Source organism: Balaenoptera ricei, chromosome 13 (genome assembly GCF_028023285.1).
Source record: "Balaenoptera ricei isolate mBalRic1 chromosome 13, mBalRic1.hap2, whole genome shotgun sequence".
NCBI lineage: Eukaryota > Metazoa > Chordata > Mammalia > Artiodactyla > Balaenopteridae > Balaenoptera > Balaenoptera ricei.
In genome coordinates this window covers 34711266-34722351 of record NC_082651.1, presented here as the reverse complement: position 1 = coordinate 34722351, position 11086 = coordinate 34711266, and the positions used below count along the sequence as shown (strand labels likewise).

At 41.0% G+C, this 11086-nt stretch overlaps 1 long non-coding RNA gene and 1 pseudogene across 1 annotated transcript; one reads left to right on the top strand and one right to left on the bottom strand.

The window, feature by feature from the left end:
* The first annotated feature begins 1520 nt into the window (after positions 1-1520).
* LOC132376863 (uncharacterized) lies at positions 1521-10840 on the top strand. Its single transcript, XR_009506446.1, has 4 exons — positions 1521-2320; positions 2501-2561; positions 8861-8907; positions 9617-10840. It is a non-coding gene; the product is annotated as an uncharacterized LOC132376863 (long non-coding RNA).
* On the bottom strand, positions 5327-6044 carry LOC132376862 (RING finger protein 11-like; annotated as a pseudogene).
* Positions 10841-11086: the final 246 nt, after the last annotated feature.

Genomic DNA, 11086 nt, shown 5'->3' with positions numbered 1-11086 from the left:
CCATTCTCCCCACTCTCCCGAGAGGCCAAGAACACGTCACACCATGAACTAGGAGAGGGGGTAGAGCCCTTTCTGATGAAATACATCAGCAAAGACAGAGTCTTAGCCTGCTTGCTCTCTGGACAGGATCTCGGACCACAAGGTCTTCAATCCTGGTATAAATGAAGGAAGTGAGGACAGTTCAACTGGCACTCTCATAACAAGAGTTCTGAAACACCTTCCAAAGAGACTATAGCAGTAGATGAGGGAAGGGAGTGCTACAGTGTGGCAGTACAGGGGGAACGATCGGCTACAGCAGTGAAAAGTGTGGTACCGATTGGTGTGCTCTCGGGGTTCTTGTACATGTAGCATAGATGACCTCTACAGTGGCCCTCCCACCTTCCCACCTGCATTAGGTGTTCTTCTTTTTGTAATTTATGTTTATGTATTTATTTACTGTTTGAACTTATTTATTCTGCGTATTTATTTTTTTGGCTGCACTGGGTCTCTCATTGCTGTGCACGGGCTTTCTCTAGTTGGCGGCTAGCGGGGGCTACTCTTGGTTGCGGTGTGCGGGCTTCTCATCGCGGTGGCTTCTCTTGTTGCGGAGCATGGGCTGTAGGCACGTGGGCTTCGGTAGCTGAGGCTCACGGGCTCTAGAATGCAGGCTCCGTCGTTGTGGCACATGCGCTTAGTTGCTGCACGGCATGTGGGATCTCCGCAGACCAGGGCTCGAACCCGTGTCCCCCGCATTGCATTGGCAGGCGGATTCTTAACCACGGCGCCACCAGGGAAGCCCTAGGTGTTCTCATGTAGAGTCTAAAAACAGAGGGCACTGAGCGAAGGTAGTGGTTATTAAAGGCTCAGGATCTAAATTCTACCTGCCTCTACACCCCTTCCCAGCTGTCGATTTGACCCCATTTTTGAATGCCGACCTCATTCTTCAACTTTCTCTGGCGTTTGTTATACTCACCTTGAAAACTTGTTTCTGTGATGCGTTGAGCAGGCACAGGGTGGCAGACTGCAGAGGTGGAAGCTGGTGGTCGGATATTTGTGGGCTGAATCTCCTTCAGTCCCATTCCCATTTCTGGTTGCCCAGAGGCCCGACTTCCTGTGTATGACGCCGAGCCGTAGGATTGCGGGCAGGAGCCAAGTTCTCCATACAGTAAAGACCCCAGTGTGCCTTGGTTATAGTAATATACCTGGCTTCCTTCCTGGCAGGGAAGTGACAGGCGGCTCTGCCCCTGATTTGGAATCTGAGATGGTGTTCCCTGAGCAAGGCTGGCAGAAAGCGATGGATGTAGAGGGACCATGTTCTTGGCGTCTGAAGTTTTATCATACTGGGCTGCCAGAAACATGGAGGAGGCAGCTGTGTGGCGGTCAGTGAGTGCCAGAGTAAAGTCTCCGAGTGAAGAAGAATTCTTTTCAGTGCTTGCTGTGATGTCCCACTCAAGAACACCTGGATAGGAAGCAGCTGAAGTGGAGATCTGGCTGTGGTCCGTAACTCCAGATAACATAGTCGTGCTAGAATGTTGGTAAAGGTAGGCACTACCCATGAGTGTCTGGAAAGGGGTACCAGTAGCCGATGCCGAACTGACGGCAGGGGCAGAGACTCTGGAGAAGTTGCAGACGCTTCGTGTTAGGGAAGTTGCATTGCTACAACAGATTTTTAAGCAACAGAGCAATCCAGCCAAGTTTATATTTTAGAGAGAGAACATCTTCCATGTGGAGGATCAGTTGAAATAGAAGAGATTGTTAGAATTGTAGGGCGGTAGTATTCCAGGCAGGAGATGACGAATGCCAGACACCACCTAGTCACAGACATAGCTTTTGCAGAGATCAGCTACATGTTGTTGTTTTTTATTTACTCTCTCATATAATTTTTTTTAAGTCCTGGACCACAAAATACTGTGGCATCGTTGGAAAAATCTGAGACTCGATTCTAGTCTTTTTTCTGTTTGCCTGCTCTGCAGCTTGGGCTTACGTTCTCAAGCCTTACTTTTTCATTGTGAAATAAGAACGGTGCTACTTAACCCGAGAACTCCCCAGGCACATAGACCCGTGGCGTGTGAGGAGCAGTGAAGGAGAGAAGGAATGGAAGTGCTTTGGGGACCCCAAGAGCCCTTCAGAAACCGTTTGTTCTTTTTAATATTGAGCATTAAAAGTGAAGGCATTCCATTTGTTTCACTCAAAAACAAATTCTGTTCTTCTGATAGCCTGTTTTTTTTTTCCACTCCCTTTTTCTATAGTCAGATCAGTTCCTGATGGGCATTCTCCAGTCCACACTATTGCATCTGATTGGAGGCTATGCAAAATTTCCCAGAGACAATGAATTTTGACGGTATAGTAGTTAATTCTTTATAGTACGTTCCTGCAAAAACACTCTTTTCTTCAGAGTTTTTCCTTTTCAGGATAGTGGTAGTGTTGTGGTAACTAATAAAGGCTACTCTTCAGAAAATTGTATAACTCGTTTTTAGTGTATCTACTTCGCTTACTTAATTCCATATTCCCTGTTTTCTAGACAGACTTCTTGGTGTCCACTGTACCCATGGTTTCAACAGGACTGGCTACCTCATGTGCAGGTGAGTTGCCAACCCCAAGAGGCAGAGCATGTTTAAATTGTTCTGTTTACAATAGTAATGTAAGCTAATGTAAGCTGAATGCAAAAAATGCAGTCAGAGAAGTGTATGAAGTGGAAGGCAATTTTGCCCCCTACTCAGATGTTACCACCAGTAATAATTTAGCACATATTTTTTCAGACGTAAAAAATGCAGATATAAGCATATACAATGGTCCCTTGGTATCTGCAGGGGGATTGGTTTTAGGACTCCCCATGGATCCGAAAATCCTCGGATGCTCAAGTCCCGTATGTAAAATGGTGTAGTACAGTCGGGCTTCCATATCTGCAGGTTATGGAACCGTTGGATATACAGAACTGACTGTACCTGTGATTTAATGGTATAGTGTTTTAGACATTCTGGTTTATAATTTAATATATGGAGGACATCTTCGTCTGACAATATTTGGAGACCTCATTCTTATTTATTTATTATTCTTTTTTTTCCTCCAAATTTGCTTTATGTAGTTGGATATAAATAAATGAGCACAAACTTAAGCAAGATACATGTAACAATTTAATAGAACCTGATACTCTTAATTCTTTCAGTGTTTCTCCAACTCATCATGGGGCTCGTAAGAAAAGTAACCAACATGGATACTACTACAGTTGAATGTCAAATCTTTAAGTGCTTAGGACATACTAAATCCTTGTATAATGCACTTATGAGGAACCCTTCAAGAGACTTGTGTTTTGTATGTAGCAAAAAGTGTTAAGAGTCAAATATTCAACTCAGTATAAAATAATAAGAAACACTTCTGATTTGTTAGGTTGAGATTGCTTCTCCTTTTACTAATGAATGATTGTTTTAGCTGTAAGATCACTGAGCTGAACAAATATGTCACCTTGGAGTACATAAGGAAAAATAAACACATGCTAAATGGGTAAAACATTACAACTACATCTTTACTAGACCATCTCTACTAACGCTTCAGAAGCTTAGAGATTTAGAGTGTTCTTACGTTAATTGCAAGAAAAATAGAAAGAGAGAAATTCCTTCTTTTTTGAGATCACAGCTGTGAAGTCGTGATTATACAAATTCTTCACTTGTGTGCAAAACATGAAACACATTTCTCTTAATTCTCCCTGCTTAGAATTGTCAGTCAACTAGCAGGACTTTCCTTCCAAGAAACAAGAGACTGAGATGTGTTTTATATAACTTCAGTAACCTCAGCACTACAGTAAGAAGACATGCAGTATCCTTTTGCTGTGCTTCAAGACAACAGGGAAGGAGGTCACAGGAAAGAAGAAATCAAAATGGTTACAACTGAGAAACTTTTCTCAGTGTAACCATGGTGCCACTTTCATTTTTACATAAGCATGGTGGCATAATTCAAGCTCAATACATCAGAATTCTTAATATTTAAAATTTACCTTGACTTTTAATTATCACCATGTTAACAACCAAAATAATTTGACGAAACTCATAAGAAAGGGTAATGTTAAACCCCACTTTACTAGAGTTAGTTTCTGGACACATTAGCTCATTTTTTTTTATAGAAGAGGGACAGTGAATCTCAGTTGGCTTACAAGCTAGGAGATCACTTTGAATTCTGCATTTCTTAACTGCAAACAGATATAGCACTTGTAACAGGTTATAACTGGTTTTCAGCTGGTTTTCAAGCACAGAGCCAGCCCCAACAGTAATAGTACACTATTGAAAAAGACCTAAGGCAATGAATTCCATTTCCAGTGGAAAGAAAGAATCGTATGGTCTTGGACAAACAATTCTGATGGTTTACTTAACAGTCACTTAGTAGTTCTTCCTTGCTCATAGAACTTTATGACTTTTTTGAGGAGTGAAGCATTCAGCTTGAGTGGATAAATCCTTGTTAGGCTAAGACAATCATTATCATATCCCTCTTTGCCATGAATTGTCTTATGAATGGTCATATCAGTCTGTTTTGGCAAATGAGTAATTAAGGGAAGGCTGTTATTGTGCTTATGAGAATGATATTTTTCTCTGAGAAAAGATAAATAGGCATTAGGAAAATGACCATTTGGGCTCTTTTTCTGCTTCCTCCTTGTTTTGTGAGAATATGATATTTGGTTTTACAGCAGCCATCTTGTGACCCTGAGATGATCATATGCCAATAATGACAAATGGTAGATTAGAAAGAACCAGCAAAGACAGAAAACAGCAACGTCAGTAGTAACAAGAATCACAGCAAAAGAACAATGGGACCTTAACTTGTGGAGTTCCTATAAAGTAAAAAATATAAGTGCTCTATGTTTATTCTAAAACAAAAAAAGAACTATGCAAACCAGCTTAAAACTCCTTTTTTTGTGCCAGTGTTCTAAAATGTGGCTTTTCATAAAACCTTGACCCAAATGCCAGCAACTTCAGAAAAGAATTTGGGTAGGGGGAAGAAGAAAGTTATCTCACTTAGGAAAAACAACCACTATCTTTATCCTAATCTTTGGCACACAGTTGAAACATATACAGCTGCTGTAACACTTTACACAATTCCTATGTACTGGAGGAATAACAAGATCTAAATAACAATTATATTTTTCAACACTGGGTGAAGGCTTTACATAAAAATACCATCCTCCTTTTTCCCCCTAAATTTCTAAAATATCACGTGCTTTTCCCCAACATCTGCAGCCGTTCAGGAATTTTTAGGAAACTTTCATGCATGATCTTAATTCCTAATCCCTGGCTCTTTGGGCTCAACCACAAAAGATCAAAACCACCAAAAATGATGGTTCACTTGAAGTCAGGTGAGAGACACTGGCTCAGTTAGTCTCGTAGGACAAAAGCAGTGCTGCATCAACTGTCTCCATGCAGGAGGGGCACGTGAAGGATCTCATCAGCCAGTCATCTGTACAGCCCAGGTGATCTGCATACACAGCAGAAATCAAATTGGGTTCTCATAAACAAAGTGCATCATACAGATCACACACTCCCCGATCTTTTTTTTAAATATTTGTTTTATTTTATTTATTCATTTATTTGGTTGCGCCGGGTCTTAATTGCAGTCGGTGGGCTCCTTAGTTGTGGCATGCAAACTCTTAGTTGCGGCATGCATGTGGGATCTAGTTCCCTGACCGGGGAACGAACCCGGGCCCCCTGCGTTGGGAGTGTGGAGTCTTTAGCCGCTGCACCACCAGGGAAGTCCCCCGGATCCTTTTTTCTGATCCATTTCTTCCAGGGTCATAAACTCCTTCAGGCTGATCCTGTATGAGGCCTATTCTTTGAGCTATCCTAATTTGCTCCTCTCAGCTGAGGTGCTAGGCGAGTCTGACTAGGTGTTGGATGAGAGACCAAAACTGGAACTTGATCCAGATATGGCAGCAGCAGCTCCTGATCCAGCTCCGTCCCCTTGCCAAAGCTAGCCCAGTCGGATTGAGACTTGTGAGGCAGGGAGATGTCATCCGAAGTGGGGGACTTAAGGCAGTTCCCCATCTTCCGGGGCTTGAGTGTGTGATCTGTGTGCTGTTTTGACAGTCTCCCAACCTCATTCTTTTTTTTTTTTTTTTTTTTTTAATTAGTTTATTTATTTATTTATTTTTGAATTTAAAAAATTTATTTATTTTTTATACAGCAGGTTCTTATTAGTTATCTATTTTATACATATTAGTGTATATATGTCAATCCCAATCTCCCAATTCATCTCACCACCACCGACCCCCGCCCTGCCCCGCTTTCCCCCCTTGATGTCCATACGTTTGTTCTCTACATCTGTGTCTCTATTTCTGCCTTGCAAACCGGTTCTTCTGTACCACTTTTCTAGATTCCACATATATGCATTAATATATAATATTTGTTTTTCTCTTTCTGACTGACTTCACTTTGTATGACAGTCTCGAGGTCCATCCACGTCTCTACAAATGACCCAAGTTCGTTCTTTTTTATCGCTGAGTAATATTCCATTGTATATGCGTACCACATCTTCTTTGTCCGTGCACCTGTCGATGGGCGTTTAGGTTGCTTCCGTGACCTAGCTATTGTGAATAGTGCTGCAGTGAACATTGGGGTGCATATGTCTTTTTGAATTATGGTTTTCTCTGGGTATATGCCCAGTAGTGGGATTACTGGGTCATATGGTAATTCTATTTTTAGTTTTTAAGGAACCTGCATACTGTTCTCCATAGTGGCTGTATCAGTTTACATTCCCACCAGCAGTGCAAGAGGGTTCCCTTTCCTCACATCCTCTCCAGCATTTGCTGTTTGTAGATTTTCTGATGATGCCCATTCTAAGCGGTGTGAGGTGATACCTCATTGTAGTTTTGATTTGCATTTCTTTAATAATTAGTGATGTTGAGCAGCTTTTCGTGTGCTTCTTGGCCATCTGTATGTCTTCTTTGGAGAAATGTCTATTTAGGTCTTCTGCCCATTTTTTGATTGGGTTGTTTGTGTTTTTAATAGTGAGCTGCATGACCTATTGATATATTTTGGAGATTAATCCTTTGTTGATCGGTTTATTTTTTTTTTTAAGGCTGCATTGTTCCTTTGCTTACTGATGAACATGTACAAGTCAGAAGTTTTTGATATTATAAAACATCAAAGTAATGAACATTCCTGTGTGAACATCTTTGAATATATATGCTTTGTCTCAGTTAACTTCACTCAGAATGGGACTTCTGCATCAAGGAGTTTATGCCCTTATGCTTTTTGTGGGTGTTGCTACACTGTACCAATGTATGGTTGTTCATGCAGGAAACACGTATTGAGCATCTGTTATGTTTAAGCACTGTGCTGGGTGCTAGCAAAAAGACTTGAGAAATTTTGTGAGTGAGGAGACTTGACCTGCCTGCCCTTTGTGAATTCTAGCAGTCCAGAGAGGGAATAGCTATTCAAGAATCACACTCTGCATGTAGAATTACAACTCTGACAGGTGCCAAGGAGAGGGACATGGTACCATGAGAGCATATTTTAGGGAGGATTTGATCTCATCATGGAGATTAGAGAAGGTTTAGGGATGTTTCAGCTGATATCTGAAGGATGAGTAGGTATTAACCAGATAGGGACGTTGGGGAGAGATTTCTGAGCATAAGGAATAGCAAAAGACCCTCTAAGAGGAAAGCATATGCTGTGTTGGAGGAACTGGCCAGGAAGGTGGGGCCGTTGGGGGAGCATGTCATCATAATGGAGCTGCAAGTGTGGGTAGGAGCTCGATCGTGCAGGCTTATGTTTAAGGTTTCAGACTTGAAGAGTAATAGAAAACCATTGAACTATTTTTGTTGAAGGTGAGTGTGTGGAACATACCCAATTGCATTTTCAACCTATCGTTTTGCTACCGAGTGGAGAATACACTGCAGGGAGAAAGAGTGGAAGCGAGGAAGCAAGTTAGGAGACTTGTGTAGAAATTGGGCATAATGGTGGCTTGGACCAGGGTATGGTGGTCATTTTGGTGGAAAGATGTGGACAGATTCTAGAGGTATGTAGGCAGTATCATTGTCAGCACTGGTGGTGGGTTGAGGATGAGGGTGAGGGAGAAATAGCTGTCAGTGATGGTGATTCCTAAGTTTCTGGCTCCTATGGTTGGTTAGATAGGGTTTTTTAGATATGATGTTAATATTTGTCCTAATTTGTCTTTTGTTATTTGTTGGTTCTTGATGAATACTCTTGTCATATTAAGTCTCCTGTTTTTAGTGTACAAAGCATTTTGACCGAAACTGACCGTTGTATGTTATCAGATAACTTTTTAACATCTGCCAGTTTGGTCCTGTATTTTATTCTCTTTCATTTATTGATTAAATTGTTGTATTAATGTAAATAACTATATTAATAGATTTTCTAAAGTTGCGTTATCCTTGCATCCTTGGTCCTTGGAATAAAGCCTGTTTTTTTTTTGTTTGTTTGTTTTTTTTTTTGGCTGTGTTGGGTCTTTGTTTCTATGCGAGCGCTTTCCCTAGTTGCGGCAAGCGGGGGCCACTGTTCATCGCGGTGGGCGGGCCTCTCACTATCGCGGCCTCTCTTGTTGCAGAGCACGGGCTCCAGACGCGCAGGCTCAGTAGTTGTGGCTCACGGACCCAGTCGCTCCGGGGCATGTGCGATCTTCCCAGACCAGAGCTCGAATCCGTGTCCCGTGCATTGGCAGGCAGATTCTCAACACTGCGCCACCAGGGAAACTCCGGAATAAAGCCTTTTTGTAGTCATGGTATATATCATGCTTTAATAATTATTGATTAGATATGCTGATATTTTCTTAGGATTTTTCTATCTGTATTTGTAAAGCACAATTGGACCTTTTTTTGCAAAAACTTGATTTTCTTTCCTTTTTATTTACAAATGACTCGAATTTTGTTGTTTTGTAGATATTTGATTGATGTAGAAGGCATGTGGCCAGATGATGCAATTGAATGTAAGTATAAGGGTTGTCACTACTTTTCCCTTGTTATAAAATTTGAAGGGAGAAATGTAAGGGAATTTCTCAAATTTTGGAAAAATAGAAAAGTCTGTAATTCATTTGTTCTGACATACGATAACCTTTTACCAAAAGTTTATAAAGGGATGTATCTGGAAATAGCAAGATATAATAGCCTGAATAATTAGTCAGTGGATTTCAGCATTTTTTTTTCTTTTTTAAATTTATTTAATTAATTAATTTACTTTTGATATTATATCCACTGCCCCACCAAGGAAGTCCCTTTTTCTTCCTTCCTTCTTTCCTTCCTCCCTTCCTTCCTTCCTTCCTTTAAAGCTCCAAGTCATTTAAAATACATGACTTCTTACTAAAAATCTCCAGTTCATAGAACCAAGGGGTTTATAACTTCTCCTTTAAAAGTGATATTCCTGGGACTTCCCTGGTGGTCCAGTGGTGAAGACTCTGCGCTTCCAATGCAGCAGGCGTGGGTTCAACCCCTGGTTGGGGAGCTAAGATCCCACATGCTGCGCAGCCAAAGAACTTTTTTTCAAAAGTTATATTCCTGTATTATTGACTTTAGTGGTTTAGATTTTTTTTTTAATGTTTAGAAGATTTCAGTTTCTTTACCAGGAACAAACAAAACGTAATGTAAAACTAGTTTTGCAGAAACGATTTCCATCATTCTCTTCTTCCCTTTCTCCTGCAGACTGGTGTTTTATCTTTACAAGTTCTCCGTCATTCCATAAGAAAGCTGCTCGTCTTCTGGTTTCATAAGAGATGGTGAACAGTGGTAAAATATCCAGTTGACCGAAATTTCTAGAGTACACTTCAGGGAGCGAGTGATGGGGTGGAATGTTGGGGCAGAGTGAGAGATACAGATTCTGGTGAGACTGAGAGTCATGCACAAAAATTACTGGGCTGTGGTGAAGGGAGAACAAAACTAAATCAGGTTCCTGCTGGTGGACAGGAAGCCAAGATGAAGAAGAATGGTGCGTAGCTGGGCAGTGTAATTAGGCCCCTAAGTGCTGTGTCTCCTGATAGTAATTATGAACAGAAACCAAATAATAGTTACTAATAACATGGAGGTGACCAATCCTTGAGAGCTGAGGCAGAGAGAAGGAAAGATGGCATTATGCCTTGTCTCTGGTGCCTTGAGTTTCCCAGGCTGGTTTGTGACCAATCTTGGGTGAAATCATAACTAAGTCATTTCTGCTAAGGTGATCAGCTTTCGTGGGGTCCTTTCTCTGCACTCTGTCCAATGGTAAAGCCCACTGGTTTATGCCTCCTGGAAAACAGTTATTCCAAAGCAGTATAAGTGAAGCATTGATGAAACAGCCATGAAGAGCATGTTTCCACATGGCCTCGCACCACCTTTTCAAAGTGCTGTAAAACTTTTTTCATCCAAAAATCAGTAACAGAAAAGGATTGGGATCAAATCCCGTACAGAGGTAGTGTAAGAAAAAAGAGAATAAGGAGCAGAATAGCATGTCTTCAGACAATAAAATCAAGTTGGAAAAGACAGGTCCACAAAACAGATCAAAACTGTAACCTATTATTTCAAAGTGGGCTAAAAGATGTTAGGAAAAACAATGCGAAAGATGAAAGAACATGGATCGAGGAGGGAATGGGAAGTTATTGTTTAGTGGCTATAGAGTCTCTGTTTGGGATGGTGGAAAAGTTCTGGAAATGGTAAATGCTGATAAATGCCACCTATGGGTGTTTGGTTTTAGTTGATCTTCTTCCATGAAAGGGTTTGGAGAGATTCAGAAGCTATGCTGCTGCCTCCATCTTTCTGATGTCCTGCTCAATCTTTTGACATAATTATTTTGAATTTGCACAGTGGTGATGGTTGCACAGCATTGTGAATGTATTTAATGTCACTGAATTGTATACTTGAAAATGGTTGAAATAATAAATTTTGTTTTATGTATATTTTACCATAATAAAAAAAAGATGAAAGAACAGCATAAACCAGAATTAGGTAAGATGATAGAACTCAAGACAGAATTCAAAATAAAAGAAAAAAGTTTCAGAAATGAGGACTAAATTTAAAATAATACAAGAGTGGGGACTTCCCTGGTTGTCCAGTGGTTAAGAATCCACCTTGCAGTGCAGGGGATGCAGGTTCGGTCCCTGGTTGGGGAACTGAGATCCCACATGCTGCAGGGCAACTAAG